This window comes from Trichosurus vulpecula, chromosome 7 (assembly GCF_011100635.1).
Source record: "Trichosurus vulpecula isolate mTriVul1 chromosome 7, mTriVul1.pri, whole genome shotgun sequence".
Taxonomy (NCBI): Eukaryota; Metazoa; Chordata; class Mammalia; order Diprotodontia; family Phalangeridae; genus Trichosurus; species Trichosurus vulpecula.
The window spans coordinates 222,663,051-222,690,167 of record NC_050579.1 but is presented as its reverse complement, the minus strand read 5'-3'; positions in this window follow the sequence as shown (position 1 = coordinate 222,690,167).

Below are 27,117 nucleotides of genomic sequence, written 5' to 3'. Positions count from 1 at the left end.
TCAGCTGCTCTCCCAGTTTTGTAGCCTCAGAATGGTGCTAGACTATTCATTCTTTCTTAGACTATGGGAGCCACCTTGAACTCTCCTTGAATCTAGATGAAGCGTTTGCCTTGAGGCCATAAGCCTTTCATTATCACTAGGCCCAAATTTCAACCTAGCCTAGCCCTCCATTGTCTGGCCAGTTTCCCTCCTTGATCCTATCAAAATGGCTATGCCCAAATCTGTTACCCTTAAACTAGCTTAGCCCTACATTGTCTGTTATCTCCAGGTAGCCTTTAGCTACTTCCCACCCTTAATTCCATTCCCTTGGTTCCTGGAGTCTGACCTCACCCTAGTCCCATCAAGCTCCTCCTTAGACTCCTCCTCAAGACCCCCCCCCCCCCGAAACCCCTCTTCCCATCACCCCAGAACCACCCTAGATCCCTCCCACAATCTTTCTGTATATAAGTTTCATCTTGCCTCCATGAAGGCGCTCAGATTCAATCTACCTCAGAATGAATCTGGCCCTACTTGTGAAACAAGCCTCACAGATGGTGAGATTTCTTAAGACTATGCATTATGGTGAACCTTTAATAAACTTTGTTTTTCTCTTTGGCTGTGAGAAGGCTTGAGTCTAATTCATTCGAGCAGGACCCAGCATGTTGGTATTCTGGGGTCTCAAGCACCCCTAAAACATATGGTTCCCTGACCTCATCAATTCCACATATCCAATTAGTTTCCAAATCTTTCCTGTAATCAATTCCTCTCACTTCACACAGCTACCACCTTAGTTCAGGCCTTCAAGTATCTTACTATTCCAGTCCATTCTATATGCTGCTCCCAAAGTAATTTTCCTTAAGTATAGATCTAACCATGTGACTCCCCTATTAAACCAACTCCATGGGTGTCTTATTGCCTTTGGAATATAATATAAATTCTTCTAATTAGCTTTTGAAGCCCTGCGTAACCTGGCCCCAACCTACCTTTCCAGCCTCCTCATACATTACTCTCCTTTCCACATTATACCAGCCAGCAAAACTGTCCTTCCCTTTGTGCCTCATATGCTAAACTCCATCTTCTTTCTTTATGCCTTTGCTCTAGCTATCCCACATGCTTGGAACAAATTGGCTCATTCCCTCCACCCCAAAGAGTCTTTCTCTCTTACACGGAGATCAGGCACCATCTTCTGCATGAACCTTTCTTTATCTTCCCAACTTCTCCTACTTTCCCTCCCAAATTACCCTATATTTAACTACTTTGTAAATATTTGTATGAATTCACTCTTTATTTATATATGCCTTGTTTTCTCCCTCATTAGAAGGTAAACTCCTTCAGATTAGGGATCATTTAGCTCTTTGGACTTCTATCTGCAGCTATCCTTGTTATTCATCCTTCATAACATCATGATGTTGTAGTTGTAGTAAAATGATGGATGTCTTCACTTGTGTATAATTGGATGTAAGTGAGGCAGAGTTTGTCAGCCTCACTCTCTCTTTCAGAGTCACCAAAGTCCAGTGGCAAGACAAAAATCAAGATGGCCGGTGATGACTCAGGATGAAGTGGCTAATTTGGCATCTTTAATGTCTGACCAAGCTCTAAGCATTCCACAGTGCCGGCTTCAGCTGCTTTCATGGCCACTGGAACAAGTTATTCTCATCTGCCCCTTCCTCCAGGGGAAGTCTTCACATGCTTGTGGTAGACATCCCCTAACTCACCAAATGGGTTTGAGGCCTGTCATTTATCCTCAACCTGGTTTGGCCTGCCTGCCTTGATAGTTTTACTAGGGTGTGTCCACTGCTCATGCTACAGTTTCTTGGAACCAGGAGGATACCCGCTGAGCAGCCCTGAAAAGGGTTTGGCAAGCCCTCACACCAGAGGCTCTAGTCCTCCTTTAACACCCTATACACCCCCGCAGTGCCTACCCCCAGAGCCTAATACACACATTAAGTGCTTAATAAATACCTATTAATTTGATTGATTGCTTAGAGATACTTGAAGGAGAGAAGGGATTTCGGTATATGAAAATGGAATACAGAAATCTTTTCCAAACATGGGGGATAATAGAAGCAAAGATATAGGGGCAAAAAAGGGCAGGATGAGAATGGGGAACAATGAATATATTAATGAAGTTTGACTAAATATGGCCAGAAAGACAGGTTGAAGTTTAGAGTCAGATAATAGAAAGTTTTGAATACAGGGATATGGAGTTCAGATGATAGGAGACCACTGAACATTTTTTCAGCAGAAAAGCAAAGTCATCAGGAGAGTGAATTAGGAAAATTATTTGGTTGGCAGATTAAAGACAAGGAGTGATTAGTAGCAAGGTGACCAATTAGGCAGCTATTGCAAAAGTCCAAGAGGTAAAGACAGTCTATATTAGGGCAGTTTCAAGTTAGGACAGAAATTATCTGTTAAATCCAACAGTTATTACAGAAATAGATAAAGCTTAGCAAATGATTTGATGTGGGAATATGAGGGAAAAAAAGAAATAAAGCTGGCTCTGAAATTGTGACAATGATTGACAGTGTCATTTACTTTGGAGGAGGGAGAAGATTTGGTGGGGAAGACGATGTGATCATTTTCTTATACACTGAGTTTAAGATGATGATGGGACATCTGCGTGGGCATATTTAGAAGAAAGTTGGAAATGAAAGGCAAGGATGGAATTCAGGGGAGGGGTTGGACTAGAGAAAAAAGTTTGGAAGTTGTCCATATAGAAGTGATAATTGAAGCCATGGGAGTGGATGACATCACCAATGGAGAGAATGTGACTGCAAATGAAAGGAGAGCCAAGGATAGAGGCTTGAAAAGTGCACACATTTAGTGGGAAGAAAAAGGAAAAGGAAGCAATAGAGGAGAAGGGTCAGAGAGGTAGAATGAGAACCAGGAGGATACGTTGGCACAGAACCTAAAGGAAGAAAAAGTATATCAAGACATAGGATGGCTAAAGGTGCCAGACGCTTCCTAGAAGTCAAGGGAGAATGATGAATTTTTTTTAATTTATTTATTTATTTTTAGTTTACCACACACGGTTCTACATAGTTTTGAGTTCCAGATTTTCTCCCCTCCCTCCCCCCTCCCTCCCCAAGATGGCATGGAATCTCATATAACTGTCATGTATAACTTCGCATTGAATTAATTTATGCACTAGTCAAGTTGTGGAGAAGAATTTTGACCAATGGAATGGATCATGAGAAAGAAGAAACAGAACCAAAAAAAAAAAAAACCCAAAAACAAAAACAAAAGAGAAGCAAAAAAAAGGCGAGCATGTAGTGCGCCTCGATCTGTATTCAAACTTCACAGTTCTTTCTCTGGATGAAGATAGCATTCTCCATCGTGAGTCCCCTGGAGTTGTCCTTGCCCCTTAGGTTGCTGAGAAGAGCGCAATATGTCAGGGTTGGTCCTCACGGAATCCATATATCTGTGGCTGTGCACAATGTTCTCCTGGCTCTGCTCCGCTCACTCAGCATTATGTCGTGTAGGTTTTTCCAGGTTGTTACGAAGACTGCATCATCCCCATTTCTTATGGCACAATAGTATTCCATCACCTTCATATACCACAGCTTGTTCAGCCATTCCCCAATTGATGGGCATCCCTTTGATTTCCAATTCTTGGCTACCACAAAGAGAGCTGCTATAAATATTCTTGTACATATGGGTCCTTTTCCCGCTTGTGTGATTTCTTTGGGATACAACTCTAGAAGTGGTATTGCTGGGTCAAAGGGTATGAACATTTATATAGCCCTTTGGGCATAGTTCCAAACTGCTCTCCAAAATGGCTGGATCAGCTCACAACTCCACTAGCAATGCAACAATGTTCCAATTTCACCACATCCTTTCCAGCATTTATCATTTTCCTGTTTTGTTATTTTAGCCAATCTGACAGGAGAGATGTGGTATCTAAGAGTTGTTTTGATTTGCATTTCTCTAATCAGTAGTGATCCAGAGCATTTTTTCATATGCCTATAGATAGCTTTAATTTCTTCCTCTGAAAACTGCCTGTTCATATCCTTTGACCATTTCTCAATTGGGGAATGGCTTGTATTCCTATATATTTGGCTCAGCTCCCTGTATATTTTAGAAATGAGGCCTTTATCAGAGATACTAGTTGCAAAGATTTTCTCCCAATTTTCTGCTTCCCTCCTAAGAATGATGAATTTTTTTAAAAAATTCATGAGATTTGTTGACAAGGACGTGATTAGTGATTTGGCAGAGACATCACATGTGTTATACTATAAACTCAACTAATCAAGTGGTCTTTTATCCATACAAGAAAATTATTCAAGGTTCCTTGAAAGACCTAACAGAGAGCCTTGTTCAAGGATTCCCTGATAATTTCAGGCACAGAATAAAACATGGAGATGGAGGTTTGCCAAAGGTATTCACTACTATCTTAGAGAAGAATGAGTAAATGGTCCAAGTTGAAGCCATATTCTCTATCAGTGATGAAATCCTCCAGATGCTCCTGTTTGCAGATGATCAAGCCTCAGAATAGTATACTATATGTATGAATTGTGTTTGAAAGTGAGTCTGCCTCTTGAATTTTCTCTTGGTCTATTTGAGAGTTCTTGGAGTCTTATGTGATATCTTCCACTAAAGCAGCACTGTGAAATGAGAACACTAAATTTGAATTCAGATTCAAATATGGGCTGTGCCTTTTTGTCCTTGGATGAGTCATTTAACCTCTCAGCCCTCAGTTTCTTCATCTGTAAAATAAGGGCGTTTGACGATTGCCTCTGAATTCTTTGGCCTTCTAAATTGATTGCCTTCTAAATTCGGTGATCCTAAAGAGTTCTAGAGGAAGAGGAAAGAAAGGAGAAACAAAATTAGGTTAAAAGAAAAGAAGAAGAGGAAAGAAAATACATTAGAATCTTGTTGTAACTTATCTTATTATTTACACACATTGATACATAGAGCGACAGGATGAATTAAATTACTGAACTTAGGTTCCCAATCTATATCAATGGATTTCATGGCAAGAGAAGTCAGGGTCTGAATCCTTCCTATGATTCTTACTAGTTATGTGACTATAGAGAGATTACTTAACCTTTAACAGTCTCAGTTTTGTCATCTGTAAAACACAAATAATGACATCCGTAGCATTTACCTCACTGGGTGGCTGTAGTATCAAATGAGACAATGTAGGTAAAGCACTTTGCAAAACATGAAGTGCTAAATAAATAGCATATATGATAAAGATTATGAAAATGGTGATACATTCATGTTAATTTCCAACCAATCAATATAAATTAACTAATCTCTTAAAGGTCTTGATTAAGCTTTTGCCTTGCTTCACTTTTAGATAGATAGCAAAATAATTGAATGTTTTGTCCATCGCAATTTCTTCATTTGTTCATTTTTCTCATGTTTCTTCACAATTCATTCATAATCATTTATTATTTCCTCATAGCTTAGCAGTCTTCACTGCCCACATTCCATTCAACTATTAAATTGAATTACTTTTTTACCAAGTAATACACACACACACACACACACATATATATATATATATATATTCTCAATTACATTCCCTATGATTTATGAGATGTATGTTTTTTCACAAACTCAACTGAATCATGAAATCATTTTCATTAAGAGTTTCTTAGAAAAGATGTAATTATGGTTAAGGGTTGGCCATTAGGACCCATGAGGAAAAGGACTGAGTGAAAAGACAACAAAAGTATAACTTAATAAGTGCCCACAAGCAGAATTAGGAGCAGTGCATGGAAAATGAGAACCAGCCCTTCCTTGTTTCTACTTACACAACCAAAGGAAGTGTAATTCAATTGAAACAATCTGGAGTTAGCTTGGGGGAATTTTCTTAAAATAAAATTTATTAAACACTTGAATGGTCTTCTGGAGGAGATTTTAAAATTCCCATCCTTGAATCCTAAAAATAGAATAATAGCTAACTTTCTTCCTAAGATGATTGGCTCAGAAGAGAAGTCTCAGCTGGATGTAGGGTGACCTCCTTTTTGTTGTTTGGGTTTTTTTAAATAAAACTTTATACTTATATCATATATATTCCTCAATGTTGCCCTGGTTGCTCCCCCTACCTGTGTGACCTCTTTTAATAAAAAAGAGGAAAATTTTCAGCAATTTAAATTAAGATATTAAAAAAGTCTGACAGGACAGCTCTGAAAAGAAGTGGGAAAAGGTGAACTCTCAAGTTCCTGCTTTGAAACAAAGTTTAGTCATTATAGATGCAACAATAACAAATTATTGTACGTATTGTTTGCCAGGTTTGCTTGCTTCATTTTGCAGTGATGCGTATGTTTTCCCATCATTCTCTGTATTTATCATATTCATCACTTTTATGTCAGTAATATTGTATTGTATTCATGTACCATAATTTGTTTAAGTTAGGGGTGGGGAACTTTTGGCCTCAAGGTCACATTTGGCCTTCTAGGTGCTTGGGTGCAGCCTTTTGACTTGAGTCCAAGTTTTACAGAATAAATCTTTTTACTAGGGGGATTTGTTCTTCGAAGTTTGGATTCAGTCAAAGGACCACACCTGAGGACCTAGAGGGCCACATGTGGCCTCAAGGCCGCAGGTTCCCCACCCCTGAGTTAAACAGTTTCACAGCTCTATCAATAGAGTGTTCTCATCTTTTCACAATACTATCTATTCCCATTTTTTTCCATCTTTCCCAATTTGCTAAGTGTGAAGGGAAACCTCAGAGGTGTTTTGACTAGCATTTTTCTTATCAGTGATTTAGAGCATTCTGTAATATGATATTAATAGTTTTGCAATTCTTCTTTTGAGAACTATTTGTTCAACTATATTGACCATTCTATTTTGGAGATGACATATATGTCTATTAGTTAACTATCTTAGATTTCTGACCTTTATCAGAGATATTTGATATAAAGTTTCCCCCTAACTTAGTACTTCCCTTCTTATCCTAGTTCCATTAATTTTGTTTATGCCTTAGCTTTTCAATTTCATATAATCAAAATTATTTATTTTGTCTTTAGTAATTATGTCTATCCCTTGATAGATTAAGAATTTATGTCCTGGCCATAGTATGAAAGGTACCTGATATGGTTGTCTACTATATAATCTTTAAGCCAAGTCATATACCATATGCATTTTGAGTTCCTTGTAGTTTCTGGTGTATCAGAGTATTCTAAGCCTAATTTATGCCTGACTGCTTTTTAATTTCCTGATACTTGTCCAAAAGGGAATTCTTTCCTAAGTAATTTATGTGCTCAGGTTCATCAAACAGTACTTTGAGATTACCAAGTTCAATTATCACTGATTCTCCCTTGTTTCATCTGTTTGACTTAACTACATTTCTATTTTTAGGCAGTAATAAATATTTTGATGATTATTACTATGTAATGTAATTTGAGATCAGGAGTGTTGTTCTTCCTTCATTGCTACTTTTCCCCATTATTTTCCTTGATATTTCAGATTTTTTATCCTTCCAGATGAATGTTATTATTTTGTCTGACTTTGCAAAACTTCTCCTCAGTAGTTTGATTGACTTGGCATTAAATTCATAAATTTATTTTAGTTAGCAAAGTCAATGCAGTAATGAAGGAGTTTACGACGGCCATTTAGAGCCAGATCATTGTCACCAGAAACTACAGAAGAGATACTTGTCATCCTTTAAGAACCTATAGGTAGTGATCAACACAGATTATACATGAAAATGGTTGAAAATATGTAATCTCCTTCAAAGCTATAGCAAATATATCACCTACTGAAAACTTAGAAAGTCATGTTTTGGTGGTTAGAATTATACATCAAAAATCCTCCTTTATGTACCAATAAATCCCTGTAATACAAATATAGACCTCAAAAACATCCCAGGGAACTCAGCCAAAATACTGTTCTGAAACCAGGCCATTATCAACAACTGTGCGGGGCAGAGCCAAAATGGCGAGCAGAAGCAAGGACCTGCATGAGCTCTCCCAGCAAACTCCTCAAAATACCTGTAAAAAATGACTCTAAAGAAATCCTAGAGCAGCAGAAGCCACAAAATGACAGAGTGAAACAAATTTCCAGCCCAAGAATCTGGAAGGCTGACAGGAAGGGTATATTGCACTGGGCTTGGAGCAGAGCACAGCCCAGCACGGGCTGTATGAGCATAGACAGGCTGGAGCAAGCTCAGGGCACTAAATTACTGGCAGCTGTGGCCATTTCCAGACTTCTAAACCCACAAACACTAAACACCGCTTCTAAGATTAGTGGGAAGGGTCTCTAACCTGGGTGAGAGAGGAACTTGTTCCGGCCCCAGCCACAGCCCCAGTCCCAGCTACTTCTGGAGCTCTTGGCCTACAGACAGTGGCGGAATCAAGCATTTGACATGGGTTGCAGTCCTGGGTGGTGGTCCTGGGGCAAAGAGGAGCACTGGTGTGGCAGAGTTTGTGGCAACTGTGGAAGGAATCTTCCCCACATTTCCAAGGCAGAAAAGAGTGCTTGTGGTTGCTCATAGACAAGAGCAGAGGCCAGGAGAGGAGTAAACACCTCTCCTTTAATCATACCACTTTGGAAGAACGGAAAATTTACAAGTACTTAGAAATATCTCTGAAAACAGCTGCACAAAACTCCTGAAACATGGGGCAATACACCCTCCACCTAACAAAGAGCTCAAAAGTCAAGTAATTGGCTGGGAAAATGAGCAAACAGGGAAAATATCACTACAGAAGGTTACTTTCTTAGTGAAAAGGTATTTTCTTATGTCCTTGGTGATGAGGAAGATAAAAGCATACAACCATAGAAAGACAACAAAATCAAAGCTCCTATATCCAGAGCCTCCAAAAAAAAATATGAAATGGTCTCAGGTCATAGAACAGCTCAAAAACAATTTTGAAAATCAAGTAAGAGAAATAGAGGAAAAATTGGGAAGAAAAATGAGAGTGATGCAAGAAAATCCTGAAAAATGAGTCAACAGCTTGCTAAAGGAGACCCCAAAAATGCTGAAGAAAATAACACCTTTAAAAATAGACTAACCCAAATGGCAAAATTGCTCCAAAAAGCCAATGAGGAGAAGAATGCCTTAAAAAACAGAATTGGACAAATGGAACAGGTGGTCCAAAATCTCACTGAAGAAAATAATTTCTTAAAATTAGAATGGAGCACATGGAAGCTAATGACTCTATGAGAAATCAATAAATTATAAAACAAAACTAAATGGATGAAAAAATGGAAGACAATGTGAAATATCTCATTGGAAAAACAAGTGACCTGGAAAATAGATCCAGGAGAGATAATTTAAAAATTATTGGACTACCTTAAAGCCATGATCAAAAAAAAAAAAAAAGCTAAGACATCATCTTTCAAGAAATTATCAAGGAAAACTGCCCTGATATTCTAGAACCAGAAGGTAAAATAGAAAGGGGAAAGAATCCACCACCTGGCCACCTCCTTAAAGACATCCCAAAAGGAAAACTAGGAATATTGTAGCCAAATTCCAGAGTTCCCAGTCAAGGAGAAAATAATACAAGCAGCCAGAAAGAAACTATTCAAGTATTGTGGAAACACGATCAGGATAACACAAGATTTAGCAGCTTCTACATTTAGGGATCACAGGGCTTGGAATATGATATTCCAGAGGCCAAAGGAGCTAGGATTAAAACCAAGAATTGCTTACCCAGCAAAACTGAGTATAATACTTCAGGGGGAAAAATGGAATTTCAACAAAATAGAGGACTTCCAAGCATTCTTGTTGAAAAGACCAGATCTGAATAGAAAATTTGACTTTTGAATACAAGAATCAAGAGAAACATGAAAAGATAAACAAGAAAGAGAAGACATAAGGGACTTATTAAAGTTGAACTGTTTACATTCCTACATGGAAAGATGGTATTTGTAAATCATGAGACATTTCTCAGTATTAGGGTAGTTAGAGGAGTTAGAGTTAGTATGTGTATGTATGTATGTGTATATATGTATGTATATGTGTGTGTATGTGTATAGACAGAGGGCACAGGATGAGCTAAATATGAAGAGAGGATACCTAAAAAATAAAATTAAGTGTTGAGAGGAATGTACTAGGAGAAAGAGAAAGGGAGAGGTAGAATGTAGTAAATCATCTCACATAAAAGAGGCAAGAAAGAGCTTTTACAATGGAGGGGAAGGGGGGGATGAGAAAGAATAAGTGAGCCTTACTCTCATTGGATTTGGCTTAAGGAGGAAATAACATACACACTCAATTGAGTATGGAAATCTGTCTTACCCTACAGGAAAGCAGGGGGAAGGAGATAAGAGAGGGGGGTAATAGAAGGGATGGCAGATTGGAGGAGGGGTAATCAGAAGCAAACATTTTTGTGGAGGGACAGGTCAAAGGAGAGAATAGAATAAATGAAGAGTGGGACAGGATAGAGGGAAGTATAGTTAAGTCCTTCACAACATGACTGTTACAGAAGTGTTTTGCATGACAACACATGTATAACCTATATCAAATTGCTTACTTTCTCAATGAGTGGGGCTGGGGAGGGAGAAAGGGAGAGAATCTGGAATTCAAAGCTTTAAAATTGAATGTTAAAATTATTTATATATGCAACTGGGAAATAAGATATACACATAATGGGGTATAGAAATCTATCTTGCCCTACAGGAATATAGAAGGGAAAGGGATAGGGGGGATGTGATAGAAGGGAGGGCAGATTGGAAAAAGGGATAATCAGAATGCACACTGTCCTGGAGTGGGGGGGGGGGGGAGATGTGGAGAAAATTTTGGAATTCAAAATCTTGTGGAAGTGAATGCTGAAAACTGAAAATAAATAAATCTTTAAAAATGTTTTTAAAAAATCAACAACTGCATCACATTGAAAAGCTTAAGAACAATGTTTTAATAAATGTTGCCATCTCAAATCCTAATAACAACCAAGCTACATGGAATGATAGACTTTCAAAGTATAAAGATCTGATCAAGGAAATTAAAATCATGTAGAATAGAATGGGGTATTTAGCATCTTTATTGTCCTACCTGCTACTGAGGTGTATCAAGCATATTTTTGTAGAAAGGATGAGTTTATATCTTAACATTTGTTTTCAATGACAAAAGCAGTTATTTCATCCACCTGTGTAATAGTCTTTAGAACACAGAACATAAAAGAACAATAATGAATTTTCCCAGGACCATTTTTATCTGAATCCCACTGAAAAAGATGTGATGATGATTATGACGATAGCTTGCATTTACGTGACAGTTTAGAGCTCACAAAATGCTTTACATACATAATCTCATTTGATCTTCCCAACACTATTAGGTACATGCTATCATTATTCCCATTTACAGATACCGATATTGGGGTTCCAAGACTTCAGGAGACTTGCCCAGGGTGAAAGTGCTAGTAAGTATCTAAAGTGAGAAGTCAAACCTAGTTTACCCTAATTGTAAGCCAAGTATTTCAGGAAGATGTAAATAGCCTTTGAGATACTAGTGTTATAAACTCGAACCTATGGGATCACTTAAAAATGTTACAGAGGATTTTATAAGGTAATAAGTAAGAACAAACTCAGCACGTATAAAACTAAATTCATCGTATCTCTCTTCAAACCATCTTTTCTTCAGATTTCCCTATTCCTGATGAGGACACCACCATTCTTCAATATCATCGGCTTAACTTCCACATTTCTCCAAACTTTCATCCCTTCCTCTCTTCTAACAAGCCTCTACCCAAATTAAATTCCTCATCACTTCTTACCTTTATTTATAACTTTTTATAAATTTATAAATTATTCATAAAAAGTTAAACAACAACAATAAACACAATGATCCCTTTCTATGTTGTGTTGGTTTTACAACTGGAAATTTCTTCCAATTAAAGTAGCAAATAGAGAAGGAAAAATTTCATAAAAGTTGGGCTACCTAAAGACAGTGATAACCCAGGCAATTGCTATCAAATTAGAGAACTGTAGTTATTTACGGGTTACAGTTTGAGTCCTAAAGTAGAGAGTCTTCAAGTCTATAAAACAGCTAGTTTTAAAACTTCAATAGTTGATATCCATGAAAGATTTTATTTTTTTTCTTCTTTTAAAAAAAGAAATACCTCCAAAGAATATGAATCCAGAACCAACAAATTCATCTCTCTATTATTATCTTATTGGAATTGCCTCATAATTGGTCACTGTTCTTCCAGTCTTTCCCTTCTACATTTCGTTATCTAAACAAATCTGACCAGATCCCAACTCAAAAATTGAAAATGGCTCACAATTGTGTCTAAGATAAAATGCAAAATGCTCTGCCTGTCATTTAGGGTCCTTCACATTCTGGATCCCAGCTACTTTTCTGGTCTTATTGCATATAATTCTTTCATATAATCTCCATTCCAGTCCAACTGACCTCCTAGCTGTTATTCATGCGTGGTGTTCCAGTGTCCACATCTTTGCCTTTGAAAGGTGCCCCTCCCCCCATATCTAGAATGTACTCACTCTTCACCTTCACATTTTGGAATCACTAGTTTCCTTCTGGACACAACTCAGGTAAAAGCTTCTGATTCCCTCAGTTGTTACTACCCTCTCCCCTAAAATTCATCTGGACTATTTTGTACATATGTTGTATTTGCTTATATATGTAACTTTACATGAGCTGTCTCCCATACCTGGAATGTTATCTCTCCTTCCCTCTGCCTTTTAGAGTCCCTGGCTTGCTTCAAGACTTAGTTCAAATGCTACCTTCTTCAGGAAGCTTCTCCTGGTCGTCAAGGTACTAAAGCTTTCTCCTCTAAGGTTACCTTCTAGTTACTCTGTATATACAATATTTTCTACGTACCTATTTATTTACACATTGTCTTTCTCATTAGCCTGTAAGACTCTTAAAGGAAGGGGCTGTTTTTGCCTTTCTTTGTATATCCCCAATGTTTAGCACGCAGTACGTGTATAAGGAATCCTTGATTATTTTTAACCCACAGTGGAATGTACACTCCTTGAGGGCAAGGACTGTTTAATTTTTGTCTTTGAATCCTCAGCACCTAGCAAAGTCTTGCACATGTGTAGGTGCTTAATATTAGTTGAATTCAAAGTTGCAAACTTGGGAACGACTTCATAACAAAGCTACCCCCAAAGCACAATGTGCTGTTACAGGAGGTGATGCTTGAGAGCTTGGGTAATCACAAGACAGGATGTTGTAAAGTAGATGTGAGATGCATACATACATGCATACATACATATTAACAAGATTTTATATATCTGTGTAGGTGGATGTATGTATATATGTACATTGTAAATGTATATATCTATGTATATACACAAATATGTATAACATATATAATATATACATATATATATATAGTTTTTATTGCCATTTTATGTTTTCTTATAATCCCTCACCTTCTCCTTCCCCAATAGCCACCCCATATGATGAAGTGTTTTCTTTTTTAAGAGAGGGGAAAAAAAGTCAGCCCAACTAATCACTACATCATGAAAGTCCAAAAACACATGCAATATGTAAAATCTATAGGTCTCCCACCTCCACCAAGGGGTAGATTGGAGATGTCTTCTTGCATTTATTCATTCAAGTCTCATTTGATTTTTATAATTTGTTACACTTATTTTAATTTTTATGTCATTTTTCCCATTTATATTGTAGTTAAATTGTGTATTTTTATCTTGGTTCTGCTTACTTTATTCAGCACTAGTTCATGTAGATCTTTGCTTGCTTCTCTGTATTTATTACATACATTATTTCTTGCAGCACAGTAATATTCCATAACATGCATATACCACAATTTGCTTAGCCATTCCCCAATTGATGGGCATCTCTTTGTTTCCAATTCTTAGCTATCACAAAAAAGTACTGCTATAAATATTTTGGAGTATATGAGGCCTTTTTTATCTATGGCTTCCTTGGAGTATAAGCTAAAGTAAGAGAATCTGGTTCAAAGGGTATAGATATTTCAGTCATTTTATATCCATAATTCCAAATTGCTTTCCAAAATGTGTATACCATTTCATAGTGCCACCAATAATATATTAGTGTGCCTATATTCCCACAACCACTCCAAGATTAACTGTTAGCATTTTTTGTCATTTTTGCCAATTTACAGTACATGAAGTATAAACTCAAAGTTGTTTCAATGTGCATTTCTCTCACTATTAGTGATATGGAGCATTTTATCATGAGGTTGTGAATACTTTGCAGTTCTTTTGAGAGCTCTTTGTTCATATCCTTTGACCATTTATCTCCTGGGGAATAGCTATTTCTCTCTCTCTCTCTTTCTCTCTGTCTCTCTATATATATACATATATTAATATACATATATTAATCAAAGCCCGTATTCTTAAGGTTTTTAGAATGTCATGGACCACTGTGGCAGTTAATTGAGCTCTATGGATTCCTCAGTATGATAGTACTAATACTAATACTAAATTTCAGTTAGAGAGTAGTGAAAATACCCATCCAAGTTCACATATTCCCTAAATCTTAACCCACTTCCTAACAAGGGGTCCATAGAGAGATTTTAGAGCATCCGTGAACTTGGATAGGGAACAAAATCTTCATCTTTATTTTCACTAACTTTTGGTTGCTTTTGTAATCTTTTGTATTTTATTTTATGCATTTAAATATACTTATTGATATTTTCTGTATCTTACATCACCATAGTATGTATCAATGTCTTTTTAAAAACCATATATTGAGGGTCACCACTAAGGTTGGATGATGTCCATAAGTCAGGTTAGGAAAACTCCCTTGATGCCAGGTCATTAGGTAGCATTGTCCAAATCAGCATGTCTCTAATCCAGCACTTCTTAAACCTTTTCCTCTCATGGCTGCTTTAGCATTTCTTAAACTGTGGGTCATGACCTATTTGGGTCTAATCTAAAGTAGGAAAAAAAAATACTTGTTACTCAAGGGACACTGACTGAAGTTCTGACTAGGCTTTTGTGGGGTAGTTAAGGCCTAGCTTTTATTCCCATATTTTCATGATTTCAGGACATGAAAAAAGAAAATTCTGCCAGTGATTGATGGGTAAGTTGGTAATATTTGGTCACAGGGTGGCTGCCCAGTCTGTTTTGCATTGTTGTGAACACTAACTCTGCCATAAAAGGGCTGCCAGTGCCTTCTATTTATAGCAATGCTGGGAACCAGTGCCCCTGTGGGCTTTATTATTTTTTTTTTATCAAACAGTATTAAAGCAGAGACATTCCAGGGTTGCAAAAGCAAAGATAGATTTCAGTCTCTTGTTTTTACTTCTCACAGTCCTGTATCCTGAGGCTGTAATGCAGAACACACTTTTGATGGTTATTACCAGAGCTGCCCACTCTTACTGAAACTTGATGCAGATCTAGATCTGCTTTCACACAGAGCATTTAAAAAAAAAAACAAATGTAGCCTCCTCACCATGTTCAACTGCCCTATTTGAGGTGGGAACAAAAAAGAAATGTCAGCACCAACCAAACACTCACTGTAACAATAGTACTAATAGCCAGAAAGCTCCAAAGAATGTTTGTCATTTTCTTTGTATTGGAGGGACATCTGAAACAGATTGAGCAAAGGCATTTGTTTTCTTCCCAGCATTCTTCTCTTGGCATCAGTGTATTACAGCAAGAATTTAAAAATCATTGGACAGCTTACTTTGGTCTAAATAAAACATCCTGATGTGTCTCAAGAAAGGGGGTTGGCATTGGTGGTGTTGTAGGTGTTTATGTGTGCTTCCTATGAAGCCATCTGCAAACTTCAAAGTACAAGATCTATACAGTAAATACTCTAAAGTCAAGACCAACTCAATCTCATTCTTCTGCTCAATGTACGCTTAACATCAACTGAAACTTAGATCAGAGAGGAGTTCATTTGGGTTCATGGAACCATTTAAAAACCACATCTTGGCTCCAGCGAAAGTTGTGAATGAGCATCCTTATCTCCGGGCCATGTTTTCTAACCTCAGAATACAAATATCTGTGAAGCCACAGGACTAAACAAGTGTCACTGTCACATGAGGAGTGTTTTCTCTTAATGGAGATATTTCAGGACTGAGACAAGCTCTAAAGTATGCCAGTGGAAAATTGTAATTTCAGGTTTTTACTTGCTTTCTCAGACAGGATTTCTACTTTTGATGCATGCTAGAAAGGGGTCTATTTCTCAATCAACAAATGCAGTCCCTAGAAGATTATAACATGGGACAATTCATGAAATGTAACATTTAGAACTGGAAGGTGTTTTAGAGTTCATCTAGTTGGAGCCATTTATTCATCAGAAAATAAGGATAAGAAAATTTAATAAAAGAGTAGAAGACTTAGCCAAAGTCACACAGTTATTAAGTAGCCATTCCAGAAAAGTTATACCCAAAAAGGCCAAGTTCTGTTTATACCCCCAAACAAGTTTTTCCATTTATCACATGGTTAGCAGACTCAGAAACAGAATATCTGCTCATGCTCCAAATCAGGGACTGGGGCCCTTCTATTACATATCATGATGACTTTCTGGAATCAAGCTCCCTAGCTTCTTCCACATGAGGGAGTCTTTTTGTCCCTGTTACATAAGAAATGCCCCAACTAGTCCCTTGATTCCTAGGAATCAGGTCATCTTCATCCTCACCCTCCTCATCATCACCATCACCTTCACCATCATACTAATCATTGACCTTTATATATGGTCTGGTGCGTGCCTCTGTTCATCCTTTTATCTCTGTGTAAAACCCTTCCTTCCTACAAAAAAGTTCAATACCACTTTCTACATTAAGCATTTTTCATTCTCCAGCCAAATGCTTGTGCCCTCCCTTCCTATTTATTTTGTACTTATATTTATTTGGTTATTTCATTTTATTTTGTACTTATTTCATATTACATATTATTTATGTACATATTATTTATTTTGTACTTATTTCATAAGTATTTATGAGACATGCAAAATATACATTTTTTAACAAAATACAATCTGATGTAGTAGATACAGAGCTCACTTTGAAGACAAAGCCAAAGTAGGATCAAGTCACCCCTCTGACATACTTTGTATGATCTTGGGCAAGTCACTTAATGTCTCAGTGATTGAGGCAAGACAGTTAAAAGCTATCCAGTATGATCAAGGTTAGACTTGGAAAAATCAATTTTTTCCAAAGACATATTTAATATCAAATGCAATAAAAATATGGTTTCATGATGAAGAATTAAAGAATCTCTCAAAAATCTTGTGAACTCTATCCCAGCTAAAATAAAACAAATGACTATAGCAAAAAGGGGACATGTTATATGTTAAACATTTTTAGAGATGTAAAAAATGTATAAGGTTTATTGCATAATTCAATAAATTTCATTATTTTATTTTGTCTCAGTTAATTCACATAGCATCATATATAAGTGAATGGAAATTTCTTCCTGCAGTATTTTCTTCAACCCAGGAGACTGAGATGGGGGGAATTCAAGACTCTACTCATCACCACTTTATGAGTATCAAGTGTGTATATATTGGGTGGATTTGCCTTTTGCACAGAAAATCCCAAAAGAAGGATAGGTGGGATGATTTTTCATACATTTCTTTGAATTTAATTTCATGTTACTAACAAAAAAAAAACCTCATGTCATCACAAGATGCTTTATTGTCTTAATTGAAGTGCCACAGGAAGTAGCCTGAGAGAATAGAAAACCCCTATGGGATGGAGGCTCTGAGTTGGATAGATAGTAGACTTTGTATTTTACTATTTTAACAATATTTCATTTCTTCTTGAAGACTAAATTGGGATTTTGGCAGAAAAGGGTTAACAAATGCCATGATCTACACCCTAAATGCTGACAATCTTGGTAGCTTTTACTAGTCAACAGGTTGGTTATCTCTGCATATGTCCATGACTTCTACCTATTCATGCCTCTCAGACTCACATCTTACTCCCAGTAGTCCCTTCCTCCTATCTTGGCCCCACCCAGCTACTTATTCTATCCCAAAAGGCATCATGGGGATTAAACAGATTATTGGAGGCTGCAAAGAAGTTTTCAGAACTTCTGTCACATAGGAATGGGATGTTCCCCCAATAGAAGAAAAGTGAGCACATACAGATACTTCATCTCCCACTTTGTATGTTGGCACTGGCTATCCCCCATGCCTATAATGCTGTCTCTCCATACTTCTGCCTGCTGGCTTCCTTTAAAACTAAGTTTAAATGCCACCTTCTGCAAGAAACCTTTCCTGGCCCCACTACCACCATAGCTAGTGCCTTCTTTCTGAGATTATCTCCTATTTACACTGGATATAACAAGTGAATATATGTGTGCTTGCATTTTGTCTCCCACATTAGAATGTGATTTCTCTGAAGGCAGAGACTGTGCTTTTGCCTTTATTTGTATCAAGTGCTCAGTACAGTGTCTGGTACATAGTAAGAACTCAAGTAAATATATTATGTTGTTATGGTCGTCACTCTTCTGAGAAAGCGAGAGAGAGACAGAGAGACAAAGACAGAGACACAGAGAGAGACAAAGAGAGACAGAGAGAGAGGGAGGGAGAGAGAGAGAGAAGAGAGAGTTTCTATGAGGATAATGTCAGGGGCTACAAGCAAGGGTTTTGTTCTAATCTAGACCTTTACATGGTTTATTTTGTAAAGTATAAATGAAGTAAAATACAAGCCAATTTTTCCCTTATTATTTTTTGGACAGTAAAACTCTATCTATATGGCATTCAGATATCTGGTCCATTCAGCCACCAGAAAATATCAAAAACCTCAGAAGTAATTACAAGATATAAGCACCAATAATGGTAATAACATATGAGAAGAAAAGATGTTACAATTATTGAGGAGGTAATGAGTGGCTGCTTTGTCAACTGTAATAAATGATCTCTTTTATTGGACCTAAAAGACGAACGGCGGCAGCAGTAACATCATGAAGCTCAGCAGAAAAGAAGGCAGAGGAATGAAAAAAAGAATAAAGTCTGTCAGTAGCAATGGAAATGGTAGTAGCCAGTACAAGCAACAGCAGAAAGAAGTAGCAAAGATTAGAAGAGAGAAGAAACTAAAGTATCATCATCATTCAAGAACATTCAGGGTAGAAACAAATAACATTATAAGGGCTAGGGAAGGAGAGAGAAGCAGAAGACATGAGAATTAGAAAAGTAAGCAGTTTGAGGTCATTTTAGAGTAGATTCAAATAGCTCCATGCACCTTAATAAATCTCTGAGGACATGACTTATGTAAGCATGGTACCATAGCTGATATTTATAATAATAACAATGAAACATCAAGTGAAGATTAAGCCAATCTAATGACAATCTGCATACACAAAGAATAAAATAATATAACTTGGAAAGACTTAAATACAAAAAAAATCAAAGTTAGGTTATTTAAAGTTTTAATTTTCAGAAACTCAGAGTTGAAAGGAACCTTAGAAGCCATTTAGTTCATCGTAACTGGTCAAAAATTCCCTCAGATCCCTGACAAATTTTTATCTAAAATTCAGTTATCTGGAAACCTCATATACCCAGAACAGCTCATTCTGCTACCATGTTGGATAACTGAGGTATTACTAAATCAAATTTTCCGGGGAGTTGAGGGGACAAAGGATGGAACCAATAACTAAGTTTAAGGATTATAGCTGAATGTCTGTTATCCCTACTCTCTGGTGCTCCATGAGAATTGATAATAGAGTTGAGTGTCACTTCATGCATCATTTTGTTATTCATAGTTTGCTTATTTGTAACCAGAATACATTGAAATGCTACTAGAGTTAATAATGCTGACTCACACCACACTTTCTTATAAACAATTTCCTTACCCTGGGATAAAACTAGTCAATTTTTTCTACCTTTTCAAGGTAAAACAATTCTTTGCTTTTACTTTAATATTAAAAAACTAAAACACTAAACACTTAATTCTAAAATTAGCTGCTGAATGACACCTCTCATGGAACTCAAGACATGAATGCCACATTTCCACGTACATATTTGCCTCCTTCATTTTAATGTGCTGTCTAGACTGATGAAATCCATTTTCCATGACTTTTTCCCCCAAACCACATTCGTGAAGTCACAGCAGAACCTTCTTAATGTAAGCTGATTGCAGTAAATAGCTACAATACTGATCTTTCCTATACAGGGTAAAACAAAACATACTTTACATATTCAGATTATGCATGTGGATTCTGAGAAATGTGAATGTATTATCATGATCTGAACCCAAGAAGTGAAGCAAAACAATCAGTTGGACAATATATAATCCGTACAAGGAGGATGGCTAGTGATGTAGCAAGACTGAGGCACAGAGCCATGACTAAGGTGATGCCAGCTGGCCCTCACCCAGGGGAGTAGAAATGAATGTATCTAGGAGAAACTTGTAGGAGAACACTTCCTTTCCTACTTGGCTTTGTCCCTGGTGGCTGTGGCAATAGCCTCATTCCAGGGCACTCTTCTTTTTGGCAGCTGAGCCTTTGGCAGCAGATAACTTCATGGCTCCCCAATTGAGCTCTTAGGTGAAAATGGAAGGTTTTGACTCTGAAAAGGCATGACATATGGAAAGATCCAGTGCCATACTTGCACATATGAAATGTTGAAAGACCCAACAGATGGCTTTTGGTGAGCTGGCTAGATCCTCTTTGGAAGATTTATGGGAGGACATGGACATGGACATGGATAAAATAAATGGGAAGTTCTAGGTAGGTCTCAAGTGAGATAATGTATGCTATTTGTTTTTCTTTTTGTATACTAATTATAAGAGTATCCATATTTATGAGATCATAGATCATAGGATCTCAAATCTATAGCTGAAAGGGACCTCAAAGGCCATCTAGTTTAACCATCTGACTTTCCAGTTGATGAAACTGAGTCAAAGAAAGTTAAGTGATTTGCTCAAGATCATTCAGGGAAGTTCCAAAGATGGACTGGGTCTTCTGACTTGAGCAGGTGTTCTTTCTATGATACTACATTGCTACTTACCCCAGTGTTTCCTTGTGGCGTCACTACAACCCTGGCTTTTAGAAAGCTATATACCAGTGCAACCTCTGGAAGGTCCTATCAAACAGTAAGGTCTTCAAAGATGAGCCAGGAACAGACTGGGTGATCTCCAGAAGACTAGATTGTTGAAGGTCAGAGAAGCTTACTATCAGAAGATAAGCCATCAGCTGGTGACTTTTTTTAGCCAAAATTACTCATGAATCTGTTTAAACCTGGAAGCATTGTGAACAGCTTTGGTAACAAAAATGATAATCAACCAACCAATCGACCCAAAAGCATTTATTCATCGCCTACTATATTCTAGGTATTAGGCCTTGGGAATATAAAAATAAAATGAAATAATCCTTGTTCTCAAGAAGTTTACATTTGAACTGAGAAGACAACATGGAATGACAAAAACAAAAACGAAATGACACGAGCTCTCAGGAAGGTTACATTCATTCTGGGGAGACTAAATAGAATGGTGGGAAAAGAGCAGTATTTTGAGTCAGATAACAGGATAATGTTCAAATTCTGACTCTTCTAATTCTTACCTGTAAGTTTTGAGCAAACCACTTAACTTTCTTGAACCTCAGTTTCCTCTTCTTTAAAATAAGGGCATTGGATGAAAGGATGTCTTTATTTCTTCTTGCTACAAACATATGATCCCATGATATACAGTATATACAGAATTAATCAATGAACAACAGCCCTGGCTTCCATTAAGTCCCAATGAAAATCCCACCTTCTGTAGAAAGCTTTCTCCAATAACTCTAAATCCAGTGCCTCCTCTCTATTACCTATTTTCTATTTATCTATTTATTTAAACTATTTATGGTTTGCTTTCTATATATTTGTTTGAATCTTGTCTCTCCCCATTAAATCGTAAGCTACTTGAGGGCAGAAACTGTTTTTTTGCCCCTGTTTATATCCTCAGTGTTTAGTGAATTGCCTGGCAATAGTAGGCACATAATCAATGTTTATTGATTTCTTGATTGCTTAAGTGCTTACTCTATGGCAGGTACTGTTCTAAGTGTTGGGGCAGTAAAGAAAGGTTAAATAGTCCTTGATTTCAATACACTCACATTCTAATGAGAGAGGTGACGTAAGTAAATAAGTACATACACATTATAGAGTGGATGGCAGGTAACCTTAGAAGGGGAGGCACTAGAAGTGGGGAGGTGCAGGGGGAAACCAGGAAAAGCCTCTTATAGAAGGTAGAATTTGAGCTTAGAATAGAGTGATTCTAGGAGGAAGGCCCACAATAGGTCCCTGCCCAAGATCCACTTAATGACTGTATTTGGGGACCCCCTGGGTTAGAGTGAATGTCAATGGTAACTTTCTCTTAGGAACAGCAACCCTGAGGGTCTTCCCCTCCCAGACTGATTTTTGTTCTTTTTTTCTAATTAAAAGGGCCATCCCTTCACTCACTTCTTAAATAGGCCTATTCACTGAATGGGAATTACCTTACTCTAAGTGAGTCTATGAAAAGGACAGCCTAAAAGGGCCAGGGTCTTCCATTGCATCCTGGGTCATCTCCAGTCATCCAGATGAATATCAGGTCACTGGATCCAGATGGCTCTGGAGGAGAAAGTGAGGCTGGTGACCTTGCACAGCCCTCCCTCACTCAAATCCAAGTCAACTGCAAGTCATGTCATCATTTCCCTGGTGTCATGGTCCTCTTCGAAAATGAAAAACACACACACACAAAAAAGAAAATGAAGAACAAACACAAAACATATGGGGACAGTCAGTACAAAAGCACAGGGCAAATCTGGCCTCAGACACTTAGCAGCTGTGTGACCTCAGGCAACTCACTTAACCTCATTTGCCTCAGTTTCCTCATCTATAAAATGAGTTGGAAAAGAAAATGGCAAACCACTTGGGTATCTTTGCCAAGGAAACTCCAGTGGGGCCACAAAGAGTCAGACATGATTGAAATGACTGCACAACAACCTTTAGTAGAAAGGGCCAGGTGTGAAGAGATTTAAATAAAAAACAAAGGACTTTAAATTTTATCTCAGAGGTAATAGAGAGTCACTGGAGTTAACTAAGGAGGCTATATGGTTAGACCCACACTTTAGGAAAAAAAATTCCCTTTAGCAACTGTCTGGAGGATGAATTAGAATGGAGAGAGACAGAGCAAGTACACCAATTAGGAAGCTAAAGTAATAGCCGAGGCAAGAGATGGTGAAGGTCTGAATGAGGTTGGTAGCTCTGTGAGTGGAGAGATGGATGACAAGGAAGTAAAAATGTCAAGATCTGGCAATTGGTTAGATATAGGTATAGCCCATTATTGGCAGCAGGAGCCATTGGGGAATTTAGCCTAGTATCAGTAGTGGGGTCTGCTTTAAAGGATCATTTCCCCAGTTACTGCCACTGTCAATATGAAGCTACAATGTTATGAGTGAGAGTGAAGAATTGAAGACAATGGCAAACCTGGGTTTCTGAGAGGATGGTGATGCCTTTGAAAGTAATAGGGAAGTTCAAAGGAGAGAACACTTTGGAGAATAGTTAATAAACTCTGGACGTGTTGAGTTTGAGATAAATAATGTCACTTCCTTCCAGATTGAGGAAGAATAAAAAACATAGTATTTTAGGGGAGGATAAATGACATTTATATAGTACTTTTGTCATTTGAGCCTCACAATAACCTTGTGAGGGACGCACTTTAGGTTTTATTATCCCCATTTTAGAGATTAGGAAACTGAGGTTTGGAAAAGTTAGGTGACTTACCCATAGTCACATAGCTAGTATGTGTCAGAGGTAGAATTAAAACCAACGTCTCCTGGACTCTGTTTCCAAGTCTCTTTCTACCATACCATGCTCATACCAATGATAGCACAAATCTTTGTACTTACTACTTAGTATATTATTAGATAGCAGTTCCTTTAAAAAATTATATAAAATGATTTCCTTCAATTTCATTGAATAACACTAACCACACCAGATTTTTATTCCCTTTCTCCAATTTTGCTCTTATTCTTTCAAATAAATTTCTTGCAATGGATTTCTTTCTGATTTAGTTTTAAATCATGCCCTATTCTTAATACTTAGTGGAAATGGCATTTGGTAGGAGCTGGAAATAGTGCTTCTCGATCCAAGCTTCCCTCTTGCTCTGCATTCAATTAAAGCTTAATTTCACTCTATTATAACTGGCTTGGTGAGTTGTTTTATATCAAATCTAATTTGCATACGCCGGAACATTAGAAATACACCAGACACATTTTTTAGCTGTTTTTATGCTAAAAGTATCCCCATAGCCAGCATCTGGCTGCTTGATGGACTGTCCATTCTCTCATGTTGTCTGAAATTCCCCTTTGAGCTATTGGTGCTAAATTAAATCACAGGGGAAGATTGTAAAAAGAATTCTACCAACCAACATGCATAGAAAGTATTATGCTTTTCTGAATTTCCTCATGCATAAGCAGTACAAATTCACATTTACCAAAAAGTTTATCACAAAAGGATAAAATTAAAGCTAGAAATGGCCCTTAAAGTTGGTCATGAAAATGGGATTTTCTTATTTACGACCAATAAATCTATTGTAATCTTGAGCAAATCATTTCACTTCTCTGGGCATCAATATATCCTCATCTATAAAATGAGGGGTTTAGATGAGATAACCTGTAAAAGTTATCTCCAGCTATAACTCTACAATAATAAATTTAAATTTGCCAGAGCAAAAATTGGGAGTTCCTTTTTCAAAAGTATCTTTGCAGAAGGATAGTAGTAGTAGTAGTAGTAGTAGTAGCAGTAGCAGTAACAATAGTAGCAGCAGTAGTAGTAGCAGTAGCAGTAGTAGTAGTAGTAGCAGTAATAGTAGTAGTTGTAGTGGTAATAGTAGCAGTAGTAGTAATAGTAGTAGTAGCAGTAGTAGTAGTAGCAGTTGTAATAGTAGTAGTAGCAGTAGCAGTAGTAGTAGTAGCAGTAGCAGTAGTAGTAGTAGCAGTAGTAGTAGTAGTAGTAGCAGTAGCAGTAGTAGTAGCAGTAGCAGTAGTAGTAGTAGTAGTAGCAGTAACAGTAGTAGTTGTAGTGGTAATAGTAGCAGTAGTAGTAATAGCAGTAGTAGTAGTAGTAGCAGTTGTAATAGTAGTAGTAGCAGTAGCAGTAGTAGTAGTAGCAGTAGCAGTAGTAGTAGTAGTAGTAGCAGTAATAATAGTAGTTGTAGTGGTAATAGTAGCAGTAGTAGTAATAGCAGTAGTAGTAGTAGCAGTAGTAGTAGTAGCAGTTGTAATAGTAGTAGTAGCAGTAGCAGTAGTAGTAGCAGTAGCAGTAGTAGTAGTAGTAGTAGTAGTAGTAGCAGTAGTAGTAGCAGTAGTAGTAGTAGCAGTAGTAGTAGCAGTAGTAGTAGCAGTAGTAGTAGTAGCAGTAGTAGTAGCAGTAGCAGTAGTAGTAGTAGTAGTAATAGCAGTAGCATAGTAGTAGTAGTAGTAAAAGCAATAGTAGTAGCAGCAGCAGTAACAATAGTAGCAGCAGTAGTAGTAGCAGCTAGCATTTGTGTAGTACATTAAAGTTTTCAATGCATTTTACAAATATATCATTTTTTCCTCACAAGTCTGGGGGGTAGTTGCTGTTGCTATCTGTATTTCACAGATGTGGAAACAATGACTTGCCCAGGCTCACACAGCTAGGGTCTGAGGCCAAATTTAAACTCGGGTCCTCCTGCCTTCAGGTCCAGCACTCTAGTCACGGAGCCACCTAGGAAAAAGTTCTCAAATTAAAGAAGTTGGAGTCCCTGAGAAATTTCCAGCTGTCCCTAGGTATCCTGTTCCCATGGAGATGTGCTTATCATTCATTTAAATAAATCTGACGTGATTTCTTCTACGTTAGAACACCTCGGAGGGTTGGTGGCACAATGGAGTACTGGGACTAGAGTTAATAAGACTTGTATTCGTATCCAATCTCAGACATTTATTAGCTGTGTAACCCTGGGCAAGTCACTTAACTGCTTCCTTCAGTTTCCTTAACTGCAAAATGAGCAGAATAACTGCACCTACCCCTCAGGGTTGTTGTAAGGATCAAATGACATACAGCACAGTGCATGGCACATAGTAGACATCATATAAATATTCCCATCTCTTCCTCTCTAGAATAGTGACAATACTTTGCTCTCATGTTCCTTTATCGTCTACTTTGAACTATATTGGTTACATACATGTCTCACTCCCATCCTAATTCTCTGCTATATTATAAGTTCCTTGAGGATAATGACGGAAACAATATGGGGGTGGTACAAAAAGAATCCTGGACTGTGAATTGAGGAGCATGAATTCTAGTCCTAAGTTTACCATCAAACTGTTGTGTGATGTTGGCCAAGCAAGTTAATTTCTCTAGACTTATAAAATACATTTGCACTCAAAGATCCTAAAAATGTGTATATACCTTTGTCTCCTCCTCAACAAATGACACAGCGCCTTGCACTTTTAATACATGTGTATTAAATTGAATTGAAATGGCTTCTCTGTGGTTAAGGAACAGTTACAGTGAGGACATCATTTGGAGATTTTACCACACAGGGTCTTGACAAATTTTCTCTCCATGAGTCAAAAAATTAGTGGTTTGGTGAAAAAAATGTGGGCACACCATTACGTTTTCTGCACCCAATTTTGTCAAAGAGCAAAGACAACAAAATTCAGATCTTTTGTATGTTAAAAATGATGAAAGTCAAGTGGAATTTGTTACATTTCTGCTTGAAGTCAGCATAGGAAACCATCAAAACACTATTGAAGCAAACCAGAATTGGCCAGGGAGTCATATTTTCCAGATTCCCAGCTTGGAGTTTTAAGAAATATTAGAGAAGACGTGCTTGGAGAGAACTATATTAAGAAGCACCAGATAAAGAATATACTAGTTTGGTACAGCTTGGAACGAAGGAAAGTTTTTTACAGTGATAGAATGTCTATCTGTTGATGAGGATGTTTTACTGATCACCCTCCTCAGTAAGCTGTTAGTCATTTGCTGTCAGCTGCCAGATTAAAATAATGCCAAATAATGGCAGTTGCAAGATATAGTAGAAAATTTAAGCCTCTCTGTCCTCGTGTTGGCAGAGCTCCCCACCAGAGAGAGAGAAAAAAATTAAATAAACCTTGCCAGGCACTAATAGCAAAGAAAAAGCACTTTTACCTTTTAAGCAGACTCTTCCATTATAACACCCACCAATTGTATGGGTACAAGGCAAAAGAGAGAAAGAAGAGAGGGGAGAGAAAGCAGGAAGTGAGACAGGGTGAAGGGAGAAAGAAAGGAAGGAGGAGAAAGGAAGGAAAAAAGACAGGAAGAGAAAGAAAGGAAGGAAAGAGTAAAGGAGGGAAGGAAGGAAGGAAGGGAAGGAGGGAGGA